The following is a 10,675-nucleotide window of genomic DNA, read 5'->3' on the forward strand; positions in this document are numbered from 1 at the left end:
GAAACATCAATGATGAAAGAAAACATTGATCAACTGCTTCCTGCACGGCCCCTGCTGGGGATCGAGCCCACAACCCGGGCATTTGCCCTTGACTGGACTCTCAGTCAAACCCAAGGACCCTTCAGTCCACAGGCTGACGCTCTATCCACTGAGCCAAACCAACTAGGGCTCCTGCCATCTTTTAATAATCACCTTTCTTCCCCTTAATCATCATATCACCTGCACTGCATTATATTTTATGTATCATTCAGTGCTTTAATTATGATCAACAGTTTTAAAAAGAATTTTAAAAATGTACAGGAGCTATTCTCTAAATGTGAATTTTCATGTAAACTTTTCTGTATGCTGTCTGATCATCATAAACATACTTCTCCATTACCCCTTATTAAATAAGCTAATACACCTAAAGCACTTAGAGCAGTGCTAAACCAACAGTAACAATACCACTCAATTAATTCCCTGAAAATAGATTATATTATGCTCTCTCATCTCCCTTGTAACATCACTATTATGATCTTCTATGTCCCTTAGGTCACGGCTTCTTAAATCTTAATTTGCATATGAGGTACTTGGGGATCTGCAACAATGTGGATTCTGACCTGAGAAGCACTGACATTCTGTGTTTCTAACAAGAGGTTGCTAAGCTGCTGATCCAAAATGACACTGAGTCGCAAGCCCTAGATTACTGCTGTCTCATAGAAATACAATGTGAGTCATGGATGTAATAAACATTTTTCTTGTAGCCACATTTGTGAAAAGTAAAACAAAATGTTAAAATTGATTTAAATTACACATTTTATCATATTAACCCACTATCATATGATATACTATCTCACATCATATAACATTACAAAATATTATATTAACCCAATATATTATTTCATTATGCAATCACTATAAGAAGTTATTGAGATAGTTTCCATTTTGTATTTTACATCCTCTGCCACTTAGAGTGCAGACACCCACCCCCTAAGGCAGAACCACCTAGCGAAGCAACATGATGCACCAGCCAGCTCAGTAAAGCGCAGAACTGACCGACTGAGCCCAACCTAAATTGCCAGCCACGGAACTGCGAGCTAAAAATGGATGCTGATTTTGAGCCACTGAATTTTTGGTGTGCAGTGAGACCAAACTGATACAGAAAGGGGTTGTTTTGTGTGTGTGTGTGTGTGTGTGTGTGTGTGTGTGATTGTTTGTTGTTGTATAGCATATTTGTGAATGGGCACGATGCAGAAAAAAGAGAAAAATTATGATGAGAGATGGGGAAAATTTTAAGAGCAATATTTTGAGGGAGAAAGTGGAGGTAGAGTTCAGTGCACCAGTGCGGTATTGGCCTCCTACAGAACCCGGACAAGCCATGCATATGGAAGGGAGTTGTAAGAACAGGCCCTGGGCACAGCGGGTGCCTGGTGTGTTTTCCATGGCATTGTTATCCGGGCGGACATTCATTTCAGACCTGGCACTTGAAATACTAGTCTCTCTTGTTCCAACACCATTTCTAAAAGCTGCCAGAAACCTGTTCTTTGCTTTGTTTGAAAAGCCTTTCTTCATTACCTCCACACCTCCAAACACATCTGTTGTTTGAAGCCAAGTGTCACCTATCCACAAAGTCTTCCTTCACTTTCCCATCTGGAATGCATCTGTCATACCTCTAAGGCCCATAACAAGTGATTTCGTATTCAACTTACAACTTTCTAATTTGTCTTGTAATTATTTGGGTTCATAGCATCCTTAATGAGTTATAAACTGTTGAATATAGAGTTTATATCTAATTTACGTTTGAATTACTGCAAATCTGCCTGAACACAGTATGTAATGTACAAATATGAGTGAATGAAAAGGTTAACGTAATTAAACCTTATACTTAATGAGGCATATAGAGCCAATGGGGTCAATTTAAAGGCTGACAGTTTAACCAATTATTTTAGGTGATCACTGATTATCCACTTTTAAACACTTAAAAAAATATGCTGACTGGTTTATGCACATGAACAGATAGATGAGACAGCGTGGAATAGTTTCTCAGTAATTTCCTGCAAATGACAACTGCATTTTAATTTCTTTTTTTTTCAGGACAATATAGTTTCTTTGCTCATAAAAGATCTACCAAAAATATATATTTTTCTTATAAGAAAACAAAATTTGAGTTATTATTACATGTTTTACAAACAGCAGTGAAAGGAAGAAATCAGCAGAATGGATTCAATTTATTAAATATAAAAATGTTCACTTCAAAAGTTTGATCTTGTCCTTGAGTAGCTTGAAGGCAGGGCTCTTGCTGACTTTCTTGTTGAAGATGGCCAGGAGCTCCTCTTCAGACCTGTGGTGTTCGTTCGTCACCGCGTAATACTGAGCTAAAACCTTTTTCCTTAGCTTTTTGACTGCTGTTTCATTGTCTGGGGCCTGCTTCAGGACTGCTTTCATAGTCCCCTTCCAATTGAATTTACCCTTTGCAGGAGCTCCATGGTTTTCTGGTTCTTCGCCTTCAGCCAGTCCTGGGAACTTAATCTTTTTCTTCTTAGAATATTCTTCAACTTCGGAAAGCTTCCGCTTCCTTTTTCCCATGTTTGTCTCTTCCTTGTCCACATCTCCATTCACTCCACACTCGCCTGTGCTCCTCGGCCCCTGGCTCTTGTTCCCTTCGGGGCCCATGGCCTCGGGGGCACCCTCCCCTCCTGTCTCCTGCTCGGCCTCTGGCCTCATTTTGCGCTTTTTAGACATCTGATTCTTGGTTTTCTCCTGGTGGTGTTCTAATTTTAGTTCTTTCTTTTCTTTTTTCCTTTTCTTCTGCCGCTCCTCCTTCCTCTCTCTCTCGTTCTTCTTTGCCTCTGCTTGTCCTTGCGTGGTGTCGTTGGCGTTGGAAGGTGCCCCCGTGGTGGTGATTTCTGCAGGCGGCTTTGCCACTTGGTTGAGTGGCTTTTGCCCTTACCCTTTACTGGCTGGTTCCTGAAGTTTTGCCTTTTTCCTGGGAATGTTGTCAAAACCACTAATTTGCTCTAGAAGTTCTCTCACTTTGGGGCTGACAGTGGGTCTTTTCATTAATTCATTAACTTTCTGCACCCACGCCTGCTGTTTGATATCGCCTCTGTGGGCTTTCCCTTCGTAGCCTTTGCCGCCGTACTTCTGGTCTTCGCTTATGCCTTTCACATGGTTTTTGTAGTCCTCGCCCCAGAAATCTTTACCGCAGTCAGTGCGGAAAAGGCGCTCGCAGTTCCTGCAAACAGCCACATGCTTTTCCACTTGTATTTTCTCCACTGATTCACCACATGCATTGCATGTAAAAAATACCATTTGTAGCTGAATGATTAAATATTCTCTATCCCAGATAGGCTTTAAATCTTGTCAAAAATACACCATGTGAAAAGTCAGTCCCTCCAACTGAAGATAGCAAGCATTGCCTCTCAGCGGGCGTCTGCCAACGGTTCCAACCGCGGGGAGCGCGAGGAGCACGTGGAATCGCCGCGGCCGCCCGCCCACCTCGCTTCCCCGTGCAGAATTCGTTTCTCTGCATTTTAATTTCTAAACTGGGGCATATGAAATTCAGCAACATTTTGCCCTGGCCAGGTGGTCAATGGTTAGAGCATAAGCCCATGCAGTGTTCAATTCCCAGTCAAAGGCATGTGCCTGGGTTGTAGGTTTGATCCCCGGCCCTAGTCAGGGTGTGTGTGGGAGGCAGTGTGTCTCTCTCACATCCATCTCTTTCTTTCTCTCTCTCTCTCTCTCCTCCCCCCCATCCCTCCCACACTTCCACTCTCTCTAAAAAATCAATGGGGAAAATAAATAAATTCAGCAACACTTTTTTTTTCTCTGTTTGCTATCCTTTATTGAAGGGTCCCCTACCCTTATGGGACCCCAGCCAAACCAGAAACCAGACAGGTCCTCCATTTACAGCAGGAGGCCTAGAAGGGGAGGGGAATGACTTATGATCCCACCACACCTCCCTGAAACAGAAACTACCACAGACAGACAGACAGACAAGGGCTGGGGAAGAGAACTTGCCTCATTCTAGGTTCTCTCCCCATTGCCCCCGCTTGAAAAGAAAGCCAAACACTGGTTACACAACACCAGCCCCATCCCACCCATAGCAGCGTTTGTGGGACTCCCCTCTGCAAAGCAACATTGCTTTTGCAATTTTTTTTGGCCCTTTAAAGAGAAACTGTTGACCTGCAAACTGATTCCTAACAGTTCATTTAAATTATCTGAAAACTGCAGCAGCTGAATGTAGAAAGCCCATCTTTGTGGACTTCAGCCAATTGCAGTATACAAAGGGATACACAAAAATGCTTAAAATAAACACGCAAAAGAGTGAGTATGATGCCTCCCATATACAACATTCCTCTTCTTTTCTCTTTTATACTAAAAAAATGTACCTAAGCATTAAATTATTATAGAAATAAATCCCAAATAATTCTTCTCAAGGCCACTGATGTCTGCTTAATCCTGAAAACTCCTCTAAAATAAGAAGAGGGACCCAATTCAGGTGTTTAGGGAAAAAATAAATCCTATTCATCTGTTACCTGCTGGGTTGACTGGCTGGGACACCACTGAGGGACCGTAGAAGTGGCCACTGCCAGCTAGCGACCACCATTGTGCACACGTGTGTTGCACAGACCCCTCTTCCAACACAGCTTTCACATATGAAACTACAACACGAGTTCCCCCAAATAAGTGTGTCTGTATGTCCCTGAAAACTTGAAAACCAGCTCTTGCAGAAGATGGTTGTCTGGTCCATTCTTTGACAATCTAAAAATGGGTGCTAGCCTTTCAAGATGCCAAGCATACCGTGTGATAAAAAGAGGGGAAAGTATTTATACTCTGAGCAAGAAAAAAACAAAGCTAGATGAGCTGAGCAGCCGACTGTAAAGTGAAAGAAACATTAGAAATTCCATGAGAGGAGAACAGATCATCCATAGATGGGTGGGGGGGGGCAGTCTCTGTGAGGAAAAGGGTGCAAGAGAGAAGGACAAAGGTCATGAGACACGAAGCTGCCTGGAGATGTGAGCCTTCCTTTACCTCTTGTAATTGTAATGGATTCTTAAACTAAGGGCAAGACTGACAGTTCAGCATCCCTGGAAACCCAGATATGGGGCGTCAATATGCACTGGAAGATTTCCCACAGTTCTCCAGCAAGCACTGCTGATTGACATTAGAAGCAGCGCAAACGGCCATTGTGCCTCCTTCAGTAACACAAGGTGTGCAAGGTTTGCCAAAGATTGAGAGTGGAGCAGGGGTATCTTCAGAAGCCATTCATTCTCCAGAAACTCTGTCAATACCAGGAAATGACTGGCCGCAGCTACAGACAGGCCCCGAACCTCCTGTGTCCTGAACCCCTTTTAAATACGAAAATATGAAGTAAAAGGCACTTACCACTGGAGAATGGGAAAAGCCCAGGTCCCAGAGCTGACCTTTTGTTGCTCCCTCTGGGGTAGGACAGGAAACCTTCCATCCACCCCAGCAAAGATCAGCTGCAGCAAAAATCCTCTTTGTGCAGAGACTTCTGCCCTATGCAAGGCCATATTCAGCTGCCAAACCGGAGGGAGAGAACCTTACTCACACCCAAGGTTTCCGCCAATTAATGGCAGAGTTTAGCTGACACTAGGGGGCAGAAGTGGAACTCTCCAAGTGCATGAGAAGCCGGCAGGGCTGCTGAGAAAACGCCACTCCTGAGGCGCAGGTGTACAGGGTCTGCCTGAGATTGGGGGTGGAGTCGGAGAAATGAGAAACCACCCCCACTGCCCAGCAGCCTCGCACCAAATGGTGAGGAACACTGTGGTGCACTAAGAGAGGGGCAAGAGCATGGAGAGAGCAGCCTTATACGATGCAGGTGTGCAGGGCCTCCTGCGGGGTGGGGATGATGCAGGAGCACAGTGAACACCCTCCTCCAAGACCCCAAGCTCCACACTAGCCCACAGTCACGGTGGCACAATACCAGAGGATATCCACGTGCAAAAAGAATGAACCTCAACTCTTACCATGAACAAGAATGAACTCAACATGGATCATACACCTAAATGTAAGAGCTAAAACGATAAAACTTCTAGGGCAGTGGTCGGCAAACTCATTAGTCAACAGAGCCCAATATCAACAGTACAACGATTGAAATTTCTTTTGAGAGCCAAATTTTTTAAACTTAAACTATATAGGTAAGTACATTGTTATTAACTTAATTAGGGTACTCCTAAGGCTTAGGAAGAGCCACACTCAAGGGGCCAAAAAGTCGCATGTGGCTCGAGAGCCACAGTTTGCTGACGAAGGTAGGGGAAAAACACACCCTTAACTTATGAAATGCTGTAAGAAGGCAAACAACCCACAACAGATATAAGAATGATAAATAAGCACACAAAAGATGTGCTCCTAGTTTTTAATCATGCGGAAAAGGCAAATGTTTAAAACCAATATGAGATACTGCCATCCAAACACTAGAATTATTAATACATAAAAAGACCAATCATACCCAGTTTTGGTAAGGATGTAGAAAAACAAACTCTCATTCATTGCTAGGGGGAATGCAAAAGGATCCAGTCACTCTGAAAAAAACAGTTGAGCATTTTTAATATAAAGGCAAACATGCATTTAACTATATACACCAGACACATAGCCAAGAGAATTGAAAACACATGTCGCACAATGACCTGTATGTAAATCTTTGTTGCGGCTTAAGGGGTAAATGCCCCAAACTGTGAACAATCGAAATGTACTTCAGCTGGTGAATGAATAAACAAGTTCTGATTTACCTATACATGGAATGCTATTTAGCAACAAAAAGGAACAGACGACTGATACATGCACCAAAATGGATGATTCTTGAAAGTACCACACTAAGTTAAAAAGCTAGACACAAAAGACATATACTGTATAATTTCATTATCTGACATTCTAGAAACATCAAAACTATGGAAACAAAACAGATCTGTGGTTTCCGGTGGCTGGGGATGGAAGGAGGGGATTGACTGGAAGGAGGCATGAGGAAACCTTGCGGAGTGGTGAAAATTCCACATCTTGATGGTGGTGGACACAATACAACTGTATACATTTGTCAAACTTGTAGATGGACTTTTTATATATAAATTTTGTCTCAATAAAAAAAGAGAAAAAATTAAAACCGACAGCATTCAACCCTGTTTACCCAGGGTTATGAACCACTGCAATCGTCTAGCAAACGGTGTTGCATTTGTATTTGAGTGGAGGTTACTGACTGTCCAGTTGCCTCTGAAATTTCTTGGCCACAGCTTAGTATTGCAGATGGACCATGTGCATCCTGATTTAACTCAAGGAAGCAGGTGTTACTTATCTGACATTACTTTTCCCCAAAAGGATTAATGAAGGAAACTGTTGCTACAGGATGTGTAATTGCTTAGAAAAACTGTAAGAATAAAGGTTAGCAGAGAAACATTGGGGATTGGTAGATGAGGTTCTCAGAGAGAAATAATAAACAAGTTTAGGGTTGAAGTCAACTTCCTTAACCTTGTTCTCTGGGTCACATTCCACGGAGCCTAATTTGGTGTTGTGTATGTTTCCTTGAAGGTTTTAGCAAAACAAAATTTTTAAAGTCTGTGCTTTCAATTCCTGTAAAATCCACAAAAATGGAATTCTAGTTGACCCTAAAAATCAGGTCTTTGGTTTGTTTGTTTTTCATTTATAAATAAGGGTATAACGGAGGTATGAGCTCTTACCCTTATGTTGGCTGCAGAGTGCAGCAAGGTTCCAGGTAGAGTGTGGGAGGAGGAGCTCTGAGTTATTTTTTGTCCTGGTTTTCTGAGGAGGAAGACCTTCAGCTTCTTAATTACAAAAGCACACACAGGTGAGCTGTCTGGGTTCCTGTTAGAGTTGGTTCAGACAGAACACATTTATCTGGAGACTTGATGTGGCTGAAAGTGATTGCCAACAAGTGCAGAGGTGGCAGAATTTATTATGCGCATCCTTGATTGTGAACTCCTTTCTAGTAATACCCAATAAACTATATATATACCACTGGCTATGAAATGCTGGTTTGTGCTTAGGGATGTTTTGCCACATCCTAGAGTTAATTCCCAGTTCCCCTTTAACATGCCTCCCAGCGTTTTGCATCTTTGATGTATTGTTTTTCATTTGAAAATGCCTTATTATATATATTTCTTATTGATTTTAATATAAATTAAAACTCTGAAGTCAAAGAGACTCTTTCCAGCTCTAAGATCCATGAACATAGAAAATAAACTCTATGAAAATAAATGTATTCACTAAGCAGGAATGTAAATCAGCCAAAGTATTCAGAGCAAATTTTTCTGAACTAAATAAAAATGAGCTTTCAAAAGATTTAAAATAATTCTGGAGGGGTGAGGGAGACCTGGTTGAGCATCATCTGTGCACCGAAAAGTTACAGCTTCGATTCCCAGCCAGGGACATGCTCAGGTTTCAGGTTTGATGCTTGGCTGGATGCATGCAGGGAAGCAACTGACTGTTGTTTCTCTCTCTCTCTCTCTCTCTCTCTCTCTCTCTCTCTATCTCTCTCTATCTCTCTCTCTATCTCTATCTCTCTCTTCCTCTCCTTCTAAAATAAATAAAAACATATTTTTAAAAATCCTGAATGTACATGAAATGCAGTTTTATATCATCTTGAAAAAATGATCCCCTGAGAGAGATTTATATACAGTTGATGTTTTATTCAGGCCACGTAAGCTATTTTTTATCAAAACCAGTAAGTATATGTCTGATTACATTTTGTAATGTAATTCTTGTTTAATCACTAGGTGTTTATTTGTGTTTCTTTTTCTTTTCTTTGGCAGTACCTAATTTTAGCATAGAATGAGTTGTAATCAGGAAAGAAACGTACCATATCAGAATTTATGTCTAGAAGTCACAACTAATTAATATAACTATTCTTTATCAAGGTCATCAGATGTTATAAAGTGACTTAAAGACTATGAGAACCTGGCTTTATTTTTCCTTTTTAAAATATATTTTCTACTGATTTCAGAGAGGCAGAGAGAGATAGAAACATCCCACACACCCACTACTGGGGATTGAGCCCACAACCTGGGCATGTGTCCTAACCTGGAATTGAACCGTGACCTCCTGGTTCATAGATTGATGCTCAACCACCAAGGAACACTGGCCATACAAAAGCACCTTTTTAACAATGTATTAAGTGGGAGCATTGAACTCATTCACATTTGAAAAATACTTCAGTTATGTTATAATCCATTCTCTGAAGTCAGACATCATGGGATTATTTATAAAATATTCTATCTTTTTTTTTCTTTTGATGTTTGTCACAACTTCATTTATTATGTGCAACAATAAAACCAGATTAAATGCCTGACATAAGAGATTATGGTATACCCACAAAATTGAATATTACAAAAGGACTCTATAAGTCTATAAAGATATAGATATATGTTCATGATGTATTGCACAGTGAGGCATTAAGGTTACATAATAATATGTATTTTAAAGTACAACTTTAGGAGAAAACACATTGCTTGTACACAAGGGGGGAAGGACTTTAGAGAAAGAATATTTAAAAGAACAAACACTAAGCTATGAACAATGGCCATCATTTGGTTGCAGTCTGGGCAATAGTTTTTTCATTTACTTATATTTTCTCATTTTTATGGTGAACATGAAATACTTGGGTAGTTAAAACAAATATTGAAAACTCATTAAAACTCTCAAGTCAGATTCTTGGGCAAAGGAAAATAACCCAAAACAAACATATATTTAAAATAAAGATAGAAAACCATATTTTTAATCTATAAGTACTACATACAGGTTGTCCCCAAAAATGTACACACACTTTAATTAATTCCAATGGGTTAAATCTGAAAAGAAAGAATTAATAATTATTTAAAGTGTGTGTACATTTTTTTTGGATGCCCTATATATGCTGAATGATTTATCAAGATAATGTTCTTCATAACTGAATGTAAAGTTAAGAATTTGGCACAACAAATATGTTGGTTGAAATAACAAAGATAGTTTAATGCCTAGATTAGCATAGGGCAATCCTCCCTAAGTTTCCAGTGTAGTTTCATAGAAATATTCACAGAATATTACCTCTGAGTCGACTCTTCCCTCCTAATAACCCTGGAGCTATCTGTTGTCTAAAAATAAGGTACAACTCCTACCATGAAATACAAACTTAACAAGGTATCCTATCTAATAATAGACAAACATGGTAATTGACCGTACCTGTGCTACGTATGCCTCCCATTGGCTAATCAGTGTGATATGCAAATTAACCACCAACAAATATGGCAGCTAATTTGCATGCTGCAGGCAGGGTGGGACAGCGCGAGCCGCCAGCACGAGCCACCATCCAGGCCCCAGTGGGCGATCCCAGAAGCCGCCTGCCTGCTGCCCGTGATTGTATCTGATCCTGGGCCGCAGGCCCGCCCCAGAAGCCCCAGAAGCCACCTGATATGGTAGTAACTCTATCAATAAGCACTCTGAAAGTCAGTGGCATAAATGCACCAATTAAAAGACATATTATGAGGGTGAATCAAAAACAAAACTCACTTTAACTATAAAGACACATATAGATTAAAAGTAAATGAATTAAGCTGCAGCCTGTTTTGCTCAGTGGACAGAGCATTAGCTCTTGGACTGAAGGGTCCCGGGTTAGATTCTAGTCAAGGGCATGTACCTCAGTTGCTGGCTTTATCCCCAGTCCCTATCAGAGCATCTGCAGGAGGCC

At 40.9% G+C, this 10,675-nt stretch overlaps 1 pseudogene; it reads right to left on the minus strand.

Annotated features, from left to right (window-relative positions):
* Positions 1–2,202: 2,202 nt before the first annotated feature.
* LOC102752800 lies at positions 2,203–3,468 on the minus strand (annotated as a pseudogene).
* Positions 3,469–10,675: the final 7,207 nt, after the last annotated feature.

The sequence above is a fragment of the Myotis davidii genome, unplaced genomic scaffold (assembly GCF_000327345.1).
Source record: "Myotis davidii unplaced genomic scaffold, ASM32734v1 scaffold1994, whole genome shotgun sequence".
NCBI classification, from domain to species: domain Eukaryota; kingdom Metazoa; phylum Chordata; class Mammalia; order Chiroptera; family Vespertilionidae; genus Myotis; species Myotis davidii.